Genomic DNA, 12,617 nt, shown 5'->3' with positions numbered 1-12,617 from the left:
ATAAAGATCATTTCCGCCATGAGTCAATATGGTTCGAGGTGGTGGACCTAGAGAGCCCATACCATGAACTACTTGGCCGGCCAGCCCTGGCCAAGTTCATGGCTGTCCCCCACTATGCCTATCTCAAGATGAAGATGCCGAGTTCCAAAGGGATTCTGACCATAACTGGCGACTACAAGAAGTCATCCGCCTGCGCATCAGAGAGCAGTCGGCTGGCCGAGTCCCTCGTGATCGCAGCTCAGAAGCTGCTGCTAGATCGAGTTTTGGCAATGGCAAGCAAGCAGCCAGAGATGTCGCCTGATCCCAAAGAGTTGGAAGTTGAGGGCTCGTTCAAGCCGGCCAAGGAAACAAAGAAGATACCTTTGGACCCGGAGCACCCAGAGAGGTACGCTGTCGTAGGCGCCCACCTCGATAGCAAATAGGAAGGCGAGTTCATCGATTTCCTCCCTGAGAATCGAGATATCTTTGCATGGTCCCCCAAGGACATGCCAGGTGTCCTGACGGAATTCACTGAGCACTAATTACACGTCCGATCTGATGCCAAACCAGTCAGACAGCCTTTATGCCGCCTGTCAGAAGAGAAAAGGAGAGTTGTTGGAGAAGAGATAGCTCGGCTGCTCGCAGCCGGCTTCATCATGGAAATATTTTTCCCAGAATGAATGGCCAACCCGGTTTTGGTATTGAAGAAGAACAAGCAGAGGAGAATGTGTATTGACTACACAAGCCTCAATAAAGCGTGCCCCAAGGACTCGTTCGCCTTGCCAAGGATCGACCAAGTGATAGACTCCACAGCTGAATGCGAGCTGTTGAGTTTCTTGGATGCATATTCAGGGTATCACCAGATCAAGTTAAACCCAGCCGACAGGCTGAAGACTGCCTTCATCACGCCGTTTGGAGCTTTCTGCTACCTAACCATGACGTTCGGCTTGAGGAACGCCGGTGCCACCTTCCAACGATGCATGTAGAAGTGTCTCCTCAAGCAGCTCGGCAGAAATGCTCACGTCTACATGGATGATGTGGTGGTGAAGACGGAGAAGCATGGAACACTGCTGGAAGACCTCAAGGAGACCTTCGACAACTTGCGCCGATTTCAGATCAAGCTCAACCCAGAGAAATGCGTCTTCGGAGTATCAGTCGGCCAGCTCCTTGGTTTCCTGGTCTCCGAACGCGGCATAGAATGCAACCCTGTGAAAATCAAGGCAATTGAAAGGATGGAGGTACCCAGTCGACTACTGGACGTACAAAAATTCACCGGCTGTTTGGCGTCCGTCAGCCGGTTCATTAGTCGGCTGGGTGAGAAGGCCCTTCCCCTGTACTAACTCATGAAGATGACCACTTTTTTCGAGTGGAACCACAAGGCGGACGAAGCATTTGTCCAACTAAAGAAGATGCTGGCAACACCACCTGTTCTGGCGGCTCCGACTCCTAAGGAGCCCATGCTCCTCTACATCGCCGCCACTAGCCGAGCGGTCCGCACGGTCGTTGTAGTAGAACGCAAGGAGGAAGGCAAAGCACTACCAGTTCAGAGACCGGTATATTATTTGAGTGAAGTATTGTCGACCTCCAAGCAAAAATACCCCCACTACCAGAAGATGTGCTATGGTGTGCATTTGCCGCCAAGAAATTGAAGCCTTACTTCCAAGAGCATCCAATTACTGTGGTCTGCACGGCTCCTCTAACCGAGATCATCGGCAGCCGAGACGCTTCGGGATGAGTGGCCAAGTGGGCCATAGATTTGGCCCCCTACACCATATACTACCAACCTCGCACTGCCATCAAGTCACAAGCGCTGGCCGACTTCCTCGTCGACTGGGCCGAAACCCAATATCTACCACCAGTGCCCGACTCCACCCATTGGAGAATGCACTTCGACGGCTCCAAGATGCGCACCGGCTTGGGAGCCGGCATCGTCCTCACCTCTCCCAAGGGCGACAAGCTCAAGTATGTGCTGCAAATCCATTTTGCCGCCTCAAACAACGTCGCCGAGTACGAGGCACTCATTCACGGGCTCCGGCTAGCCAAAGAGCTTGGTATTCGCCGGATCCTGTGTTATGGTGACTCTGACTTGGTGGTCCAGCAGTCGTCAAGCGATTGGGACGCCAAGGACGCAAACATGGTAAGCTACCGCTTCCTCATACAGCAACTCAATGGGTATTTCGTGGGATGCGAGTTTCTCCATGTACCAAGAAACAACAACGACCAAGCAGACGCCCTGGCGCGAATCGGCTCCACCCGTCAGACGATACCGTCTGGCGACACCCTCTAGCGCCTCCTCAAGCCATCAGTCAAACCATCACCGGAGTCAGACTCCATCTTTGTGTCGGCTCCTCCTAAAGTAGTCAGATCCGACTCAAGAGCCCCCGTAGATGGCGTGAGTATTCCGGCAGGCGGCGCGGGGATCGTAGCAGTCGCACCCGGCCCGGGGACTGCGGAGCCCGGCCCGGAGACTTCAGAACCCGGCCTGGGGACTGCGCCAATCTGCCCGGGGACTTCATCGATGCAGTAAGCAGTTGCCGACTCCAACCTGCCACCTCCCAGCCCAGCTACCCTCGTCCAAGTCGCAGTCTTGGCGGTTGCAGAAATTGCAGCACCTTCATGGGCCCAGCCCATCCTCAAATTCATGGTGAACAAAGAGCTGCCAGCCGATGAGATCTCGGCTCGGCAAGTACAACGCCGGGCGGTAGCGTACACCATCATCAATAGAGAGCTCGTAAGGCGCAGCATCACTGGTATTCACCAGCGGTGTGTGGAGCCAAAGCAAGGCCAGGCAATCCTCAAAGACATCCATCAAGGCGAATGTGGCCATCACGCGGCTTCAGGAGCACTCGTCGTCAAAGCTTTCCACCATGGTTTCTTCTGGCCGACTGCTCTTGAAGACGCCAAGTCTCTAGTCCAAAAATGCAAGGGGTGCCAGAAGTTCCGCTCTAAGCCTCATCAGCCAGCTTCGGCACTCAAAACTATTCCTATTGCCTGGCCCTTTGCTGTTTGGGGCCTGGACATGGTCGGACCATTCAAGATGACGTGAGGTGGTTTGACTCACTTACTTGTTGCAGTGGACAAGTTCACCAAATGGATAGAGGCAAAGCCAATCAAGAGTTTAAATGGTCCGACTGATGTGACCTTCATATCTGACATCACAATTCGGTACGGCATACCGCACAGCATCATCACCGACAACGACACAAACTTTGCCAAGGGTGCCTTGGCCCGTTTCTGCGCGACGCAGGGCATCCGACTGGACTTAGCATCAGTTGCCCATCCGCAGTCCAACGGCCAAGTAGAGCGAGCAAATGGCCTAATGCTGTCCGGCATCAAGCCCTGGTTGGTCGAGCCTCTGGAGCGCTCGGCAGGCTGCTGGCTTGATGAGTTGCCAGCCGTCCTCTGGAGCCTGCGCACGACTCCAAACAAGTCAACCGGCTTCACGCCCTTCTTCCTCGTCTACGGTGCCGAAGTCATCATCCCAATGGACATAGAGTTCGACTCCCCTCGAGTCACCATGTACACCGAGGAGGAAGCACGTCAAGACGGCATCGATCTGCTGGAAGAGGGCCGGCTATTGGCACTCAGCCAGTCCAGCATCTACCAGCAAAGCCTATGCCGATACTACAATCGGAAGGTCAAGCCGCGATCTTTCCAAGAAGGAGACCTTGTGCTTCGGCTGATTCAGCGAACAGCTGGCCAGCACAAGCTCTCAGCACCTTGGGAAGGCCCCTTCATCATCAGCAAGGTGTTGGGAAATGACTCCTACTACCTGATTGACACTCAAAAGCCCCGAGCGCGCAAAAGGGACGACTCCGGCAGAGAGACGGAGCGGCCATGGAATGCAAATCTCCTCCGAATATTTTACAGTTAATGCAGTATGTATCACGCTACCTTTTGTATTAAAGTACGAAGACTTCAGGCCCCTCGAGAAGATCTCAGGGACTGCCTTCTTTTATCTATATGATAAAGAGTTATGCCTATGAGTATGTTATTCTTTACCGCTTGGCACCGGGTTTGACTAGTCGGCCCGGGGACTTGCCGTCTTGAGCTATGAAATGACTCCCTGCAGCCGGACAAGTAGTGTGTGGCACTCAAGCCGTCTCCTGTTAGAAGCCGCAGATCCTAGAGCGATTGACTGGCAAGCAGGAGTAAGGTAGAATGGGTGTCCATATGAAAAATGGCTAAGGACTCAAAGCATGCACATAGCTTAAGCCGGTTTCCAGCCTTTTGTAACCAACTCTTGAGCAGCTGGCTCGCCGTTTTCTAAATTAACTTGCTAAAAACTCCAAAAGGCTAAGTACTTGCCTTCCCAAAGAAGCCAAGTATTTGATCTAGCGGCAGTCCGCAGAGCGGCTGTCCGACTAGCAGAACGGCAAGTAAGGGAAGGCGGCAAAGGAAAAAGTCAAAGAGCAAAGTGCAAGAAAAGATAGAATACGGATAAATATTTACATAAAAAGGCCCTTGGCCGAATCATCAAGCAGAAGTTCAAGATACACCCAGTGGGTGGAATTGTCTAGAATAACAAGTTCATTGAGACCACTAAGCATATAAAACAAAGATAAAGTGGCAGCCTAGGAAGCCGCAGACGGACTCGAAGGACCGGAGGGGTCAGCGGTGCCAGTTGCCGGGGCAGTCGGCTGGTTGGTCTCTGCCTGATCACCTCTGGCGACAGCTGGCTCAGTTGAGCACGGCTCGTTGCTAGAGGCGCGGTCGGGCTGGGGCTGGCCGTCTGCCTCGCCCTCTAGCGCCTCCTCCTCGTCCCTTCTCCCTCTTCGCCTTCCTCTTCGCCACTGGAGTTGATCACCTTCGCCGAGTCCTCGCAGTCGTCCGGGTTCAGCCCGAACCACTCCGGCGGCGCCTCCTCACCGTTCTCAGCCTGCTCTGGGACGAAGACACTGGTGTCGGTGTACTCAGCGATCGATGCGGCACGCCTGACGAGATCGTCCTCTACCGTTGCCAGCTCCGCCTGAGCTTCCAGCCGGAACGTGGCTAACTGGGCTAAACTCAGCCCAGGATACCACGCCTTGGCGAATTCCAAGGCCCGGCGGGCTCCAGCCTGGGCTGCAGAACCCTTCCAGGCCTCAAGACGGCCGGCTACCACCTCCAACCAGTCGGCAGTCCGACTAGGGGTGCGTGGCACCTGCATGTCCGGCCATAGGGCGGCAATCGCCTGGGCGCCGACACGTTGAAGCCGGCGCAGCATCCGGTGGGCTGGCCGAAGACGGGCCTCGATGCTTAGAATCTGCTCGTTAAGAATTCGGGGGGCGTCGGCGGCGACGTGTGCATCGTCCGCCCTTTGTGCTTCACGGTCAGCCTCGATGGATTGATTGGCGGCATCAGAATGGCCGAGGAAGAAGTCTGCTAAGAAAGAAGAGCAAAGAAACAAAGTTAAAATTTTAAGGCCGACTCGACTAGCAGTCGGCAGCCCAGAAAAGGAAACAAGTGAAGGCTCACCATTAACAAGATCTTCGATTGCTTGGAAGCCGGAGACCAGCGTCGCCTCCTTGTCGGTTCAGGAGGAGCGCTCGGATGCAAACTCAGCGAGAAGGGCGGTCTCCTTGTCCTCCGCCTCCTTCTGGGCCCTCTCGAGCATCTCCTTCTGCTCCGCCAGCTGCGTAGCCAGCCGGTCGCGCTCCTCCGTCAGCCGGCCGCACTCCTCCTCCCTAACGCGCAACGTGGTTTTGACTTCGCGTAGCTGCTGCTGAAGGGCGGCGTTGGCCTCTGAAAAAGGAGGGGGAGGGATGTCAGTCGTCAGCAAAGAAGAAAGGTCGCCGGGGAGATCCGGCCTGATTGCTCAGCAGTCGGCCCGAATCTCGGGGACTACAACCCGCGGGTGCGCCAGCGCGCCCCCGCAGAGAAAGAAGAAAACTCACCCCGGCTGTCCGACAAGTCGGCGGTCCGCTTGGCCAGCTCCTCAACATTGGCGTTGAAGGAGGTCGCGTGAAGATTGTGGTAATCCTGCATCAAAATTTCAGAAAAAATGTTGGTACTTGGGACTCGCCGATTAGAGTTCCGAGCCGCCTGCTCAGCAGCCGGCCCGAAACTCGGGGACTACACCCAGTGGGTGCGCTGGCGCGCCCCCACAAAGAAAAAACAAGGAAGCAAAGCAAAGAAAGGATGCGTACCCGGATGGCCGTTCGTGACGCCAGGTATGCCTTGGTGCACTCCTTGATGGTGTCGCCCTCGGCCCGGAGCTTGGCTTGGACGTCCAAGAGCGCCTGGTTCAACGGGCCCGTCCCGCCTCCCCGCAACCACCCGGTGGGCGCGGCGCTCGACACCTCGGCGTCCGGTATCGAGGAGCTCGCAGCACCGGTCTCCAGAGGACGCGGCGCTGAGGGCGCCTTCGCGAGACGGCGGCGCGTCGGCGTACTGACCTCGAGTTCCAGGCCCGTCGCCGCCGCGCCTCCGGTTGGCGGCACTGGCGGGTCCGCCAGTTGTCCGCCTGGCGCGCCGCCGGAGGGTGGCGGTGGCGGCACAATGACCTCCGACGTAGCGGTGACGTCGGCGTCCCTCTCCATGACCGGGTTCTCATTGCCGGCTTCCCCAGTTTGCGCCGAGAACTCCGGTGGCGGCGGTGCAAAGTTCAAGGGGACGACAAACACTGCCGACTGGTGGCATGCGGCTTCCTCCGCACACTTCTTCCCCGCATCGGCGGCCTCGGCCTCTGCCAGCTTCTTCAGGGCGGCAGCCTCCGCCTTGTCGGCTTCCGCCTTCTTCAGGCGGGCGGCTTCCCGCTCCTCACGCGCCTCCCACGCGTTCCGCTCCGTCGCCTCCCGGAGGTCGGCGGCGGGGTCAACCCACCGGGTGGTGGAGGAGGTCTCCGCCGACTTCACGACGGAGCCGGCGGACGACTTCTCAAGAGAGAGAGGGGCCCTAAAGACAGAAAACAAAGTAAAGAAATTTCAGACAGACTCAATAAAGAAATACGAAGATACGAAGGGAGGTGGTGCTTGTGCTGAAATAAGCTGCGGTGTCTTCACCACCTTGCAGAAGCGGTTGGCCTTCGCGGCCGCCTCGTCCCGCTTGGTCACCGCGGCTGAGCCCTTGGGCTTCTTCGGCCGGCTGCCAAACAGGCTCGCCCCGGCCCTGCACTTCTTGCCGCCGCCTTGTGCATCCGGCGAAGCTGACGAGCCCGTGCCCGACTGGCCGGCTCCTAGCTGGTGGCGTGGGATGACCTCCTCGTCATCATCGGGCCAGTCTTCGAGACCGGCACCAAGTCTCGGGCCGCCCACTGCGCCGCCTCCTCCCTCGGCGTCGTCCTACAGGGCCGCCGCCCCCAGGTCGGGGTCGTCAACATCACTCTCCGCCCGGCCGGGGAGGAATTCACGGTCCGGCCCCGCGGTGCCTGCTGTTGGCTGGAGGAGGGGGTTCTGACCAAAGCCGGCTGGTCAGATCGGACAAAACGGACTCGGCAACGAAGAAGTCAGAGAGAAAGTGAAAAAGAAACAACTCACCTGAGGCGGAGGGGCGGCACGTGAATACGGCTCCTTGCCAAATTGCCACTCTTCTCGAAGGTCGCAGATCGCCAGATAATTCACCATATAGGCCACCTCCTCGTGAGGCATCTCCTTGGTGCACATCCGACTCGGGTCCCGGTGCCCGCTCATCTGGTAGATCATGTGGGGGCGACTTTGAAGAGGGAGCACTCGGTGGGCCACGAAGGAGGCCAGCAAGTCCGGCCCGGTCAGGCCCTCCGACTGCGCCAGTACTCGAAGCCACGCAACAGCACCGGCTCCTGCAGGCATCAACGTCCGGGCCCGGTACGACCAGTTGGGTTGCCTCCCAGCCGGCGGGCCGGCTATGAAGGCCGGCAGGTTGATCTAGTCGCCCTCCATGGAGACGTTCTTCACGTAGAAGTACGACCGCTGCCACATCTTCACCGACTTGATCAGCTTGATGGAGGGAAACGGGTTGTCGGCCCCCGACCTCCGCACGGCGATGAACACGCCGCACTGAGCTGGCACGCCCGCGGCTTGGGTGCCGAGCTTGGAGTAGAAGAACTCTCCCCAGAGCTCCATGGTGGGGAGAACGCCGATGAAGCCCTCACACAGGGTGCCGAAGGCGGACAGCAACACCACCGTGTTGGGGGTGAGGTGGTGAGGCTGGAGTCTGTAGAACTCAAGGAAGGAGCGGAAGAAGTTGCTCACCGGCAGGCCTAGGCCGCGCAGGCAGTGCGAGCGGAAGACGACCCGCTCGCCCTCCTGCGGCGCAGGCGAGATCTCTCCCCTCCGCGCGAGGCGGACCCTCACGAGGTCCTCGCCGGGCAACCGACGCGTCTTGCAAAGGAAATCGATGTGGTCGTCGTGGACCTCCGAACCATCCCAGGTGCTGGAATGCGCCGTAGGGGGCATGACGGCGGAGGAAGAGCTCATCGTGAGCAGACTGCCGCAGTGCTCGACGTAGCTTAAGGTGCGGCGGGGAGAGAGAAGAAGAAGAAGCAGTGGGGAGGTGGGACGCACGTGCTCCGCCGTCTCCACTCCTCCCCCTACTTATAGCCCAGTGGGCTGCGAAGCCGAGGGGGTAGTTGTGGGATTTACTGCGCCCACTACTCCATGCCCCCCACGTTTATCGCGCAAAGTTACTATGCGCGGTAATTCCGTGGGAACCTCAACCGCCCCCCACGCCGCAGCAGATCCGCTCGCATGCCAAGGCGTGGTAGTGGCGGGCCCCGCCTGCAGACATGTCCCATATTGCGGATGGGTAGGCGGGCTGGCCCGACCATTGGTTGCCACATGGCGGGCACGGAGTGAGTGGCGGTCAGGAAGCTTAGCTCACACGCTACTGAGTTCCCGTCGGGGGATTCGAAAGCATTTTTGAACAAGTCAAAGTCAGGCGACTCCGACTCCTACCAGTCGGCCCGGCAGAAGTCAAACGAGGTCTCACCTCAAGCACTCGGAGAAACAAAATGCTGAGGCTCCTCGGCTAATCGTCCGCGGTGCCTCACCAGCTTCGGGGACTACTGTCGGAGTAATGGGCCACGGGTAGGCTAACCCGAGGCCCAGAACCTTTCAAAACATCGGGGCTGACTGCGCCCCTCAAGACACCAGGATGGAGAGCCGTCTTCGACTAAAGGAATAGCCGACTGCCCGCATGCGGCCGAGTCCTAGAGGCGAGGTCAAGACGGGCCGACTCCCGCCTAGCGGCTCCCAGAGAAGCCGACCCTGGGGAGTCGGCCCACGACACCAACAAAGCCCATGCCCTCGTAAGGGGGGATGGGACGGGGAGTGGCAATAGTAAAGCCCACTCCCTCCCCTTTTCATGGGATGGCTAGGCCACAGTGTGCCGTACCAGTGGAGATCTCCGTCCGGCGAGGCACTGTTGTCGTGCCATCCCTGACATCAGCAACAGTGGGCGGAGTCCTGCACCCACGACGGCCTGTCGGTATGGTCCACGGATGATGGGCCCTACCGGCCAGCGAGAGTCCAGAAGACGACAAGGGCGCCACCAGTCGGACCCAAAGGGAGTCGGCCCCCGGAAGTTGGCCTGCCCCTTCCACGGGTCCCACGCGCCATTAACCAAACGACACGGGGAGTGGCTACAGTAATCGCCCGCCAGGTAGTAGGGTTGTATCCACGACCCCATGACCAAGCCTGCGTCATTAGAAGCATGACTATAGTAATCGGCAGCCAGCAAGACTCGCAAGCGGCAGGTATGGCCTGTCGGTTCCGTACCAGACCAGTCGGCGGGGCCCACCAGCCGGCGGGCCCCAGCAGTCAGCGGAGAAGCCGGCAGGCGAAGAGACTGACTGCTGGGCCCTGTGCCTAGTCGGTTTACCATTGTACCCCTGGGGGGTAGGCCTATATAAACCCCCGAGGGCACCCATGCAAAGGGTTCGGATCCATTAGAACTAGACCAGACCTTAGAGAAGGGGGAGAGCTGGCCTAGCCTCTTCCTGTCCACAGATACAGCTTGAGGAGCACCATTGTACTCACTTTTGCCTTAGTGATCATGCGGAGACCCCGCAGAGCAGGACTAGGGGTGTTATCTCCTAGGAGAGCCCCAAACCTGGGTAAAGTCTGCCAGCGTCCGTGTCTACGCCTCCTTCCGTTTCCAGGCACCGGCGACGTTCTACTCGCCCCCACCATGATAAGCCATCCATTGGCATATGTCGCACCCAACCCTCGACACATAATCACTCTCGTCATTAATAGTATGGATAGCACCAATAGTATAACAATTATCATCATCACAATGAGTAATAGGGGCAACATCATTTGGGAGGGATACCTCTTTACCTTTACTTCTCCGTCTTTTGTTTTTCTTCTTCACATTATGTGTGGGTTCAATCCTCTTTTTGGAGCTCCTTATTGATGATATTGGTTGAATAGAAGGCTCCTCCTCGTTACCTGATTCATCATAAGAAATAATAGGAGAATATTGGGAAGTCTCTTCCCTTTCGTTAGTATTCTCTTCATCCTCTATTTGTTTTCTTTTCTTTATGTAATTGGCAATATAAGGATTTTCAATGCAATTCACCTCACAATACATAAAAATTTCTTCTAGATCAATATCGAGGAATTTCTCAAGGTTATATTCTAGAATATGCTTAGTTATACGTTTCATTTTTTCATAACCCGAAAGCAAACTTAGTTCATTATGATGTGCAAGGGAAATCAAATCATCACAATTTTTGGACACGATACGATCATAAAACAATTTGCATTTGAGATTTAAATGACCATGTTCATTGCAAAGTTCACAAGTATGGTGAAGAAATTTTAAATTTTCAGCACAAACATCTAGCCTCTCTTGCCACCACTTAGTTTCCAAATACTTATGCCTCTTGCAAAATCTATCTTCCCTATTTGGTGTGTACTTGCAAACTCTATGCACTCCACAAAAATTGACATGCTTATAAGAGACATTTTCATTATGACTAGTGAAATCATCATTAGTACTATGGATATTCAAGGAGTTCATACTAACAACATTGCAATCATGCTCATCATTCAAAGATTTAGTGCCAAACATTTTAGAGACTTCTTCTTCTAGCATTTGAGCACAATTTTCCTTTCCATCATTCTCGTGAAAGATATTAAAAAGATGAAGCGTATGAGGAAAACTCAATTCCATTTTTTGTAGTTTTCTTTTATAAACTAAACTAGTGCTAAAACAAGAAACAAAAAGATTCGATTGCTAGATCTAAAGATATACCTTCAAGCGCTAACCTCCTTGGCAACGACGCCAGAAAAGAGCTTGATGTCAACTACACAACCTTCTTCTTGTAGACGTTGTTGGGCCTCCAAGTGCAGAGGTTTGTAGGATAGTAGCAAATTTCCCTCAAGTGGATGACCTAAGGTTTGTCAATCCGTAGGAGGCGTAGGATGAAGATGGTCTCTCTCAAGCAACCCTGCAACCAAATAACAAAGAGTCTCTTGTGTCCCCAACACACCCAATACAATGGTAAATTGTATAGGTGCACTAATTCGGCGAAGAGATGGTGATACAAGTGCAATATGGATGGTAGATACAAGTTTTTGTAATATGAAAATATAAAAACAGCAACGTAGCAAATGGTAAAAGTGACGTAAACGATATTGCAATGCTAGGAAACAAGGCCTAGGGTTCATACTTTCACTAGTGCAAGTCCTCTCACAATAATAACACAATTGGATCATATAACTATCCCTCAACATGCAACAAAGAGTCACTCCAAAGTCACTAATAGCGAAGAACAAACGAAGAGATTATGGTAGGGTACGAAACCACCTCAAAGTTATCCTTTCTGATCGATCTATTCAAGAGTCCATAGTAAAAATAGCATGAAGCTATTCTTTCCATTCAATCTATCCTAGAGTTCAAACTAGAATAACACCTTAAGACACAAATCAACCAAAACCCCAATGTCACCTAGATACTCCAATGTCACCTCAAGTATCCGTGGGTATGATTATATGATATGCATCACACAATCTCAGATTCATCTATTCAACTAACACAAAGAACTTCAAAGAGTGCCCCAAAGTTTCTACCGGAGAGTCAAGACGAAAACGTGTGCCAACCCCTATGCATAAGTTCACGAGGTCACAGAACTCGCAGGTTGATCACCAAAACATACATCAAGTGGATCACATGATATCCCATTGTCACCACAGATAAGCATGTGCAATACATATGTCAAGTGTTCTCAAATCCTTAAGGACTCAATCCGATAAGATAACTTCAAAGGGAAAACTCAATCCATTACAAGAGAGTAGAGGGGGAGAAACATCATAAGATCCAACTATAATAGCAAAGCTCGCGATACATCAAGATCGTACCACCCCAAGAACATGAGAGAGAGAGAGAGATCAAACACATAGCTACTGGTACATACCCTCAGCCCCGAGGGTGGACTACTCCCTACTCGTCATGGAGAGCGCCGGGATGATGAAGATGGCCACAAAGAGGGATTCCCCCCTCCGGCAGGGTGCCGAAACGGGTCTTGATTGGTTTTTGGTGGCTACGGAGGCTTGTGGTGACGGAACTCGTGATCTATTCTGCTCCCCAATGTTTTTAGGGTATATGGACATATATAGGCGAAAGAAGTCGGTCAGGGGAGCCACGAGGGGCCCACGAGGGTGGGGGCACGCCCAGGGGGGCAGGCGCTCCTCCCTGCCTTGTGGCCACCTTGAAGCTTCCCTGACGGCTACTCC

This window comes from Triticum urartu, chromosome 2A (assembly GCF_056163025.1).
Source record: "Triticum urartu cultivar PI428250 chromosome 2A, HENAU_Tu73, whole genome shotgun sequence".
NCBI classification, from domain to species: domain Eukaryota; kingdom Viridiplantae; phylum Streptophyta; class Magnoliopsida; order Poales; family Poaceae; genus Triticum; species Triticum urartu.
The sequence above is the reverse complement of the archived record's forward strand: the minus strand, read 5'-3'. Positions refer to the sequence as shown.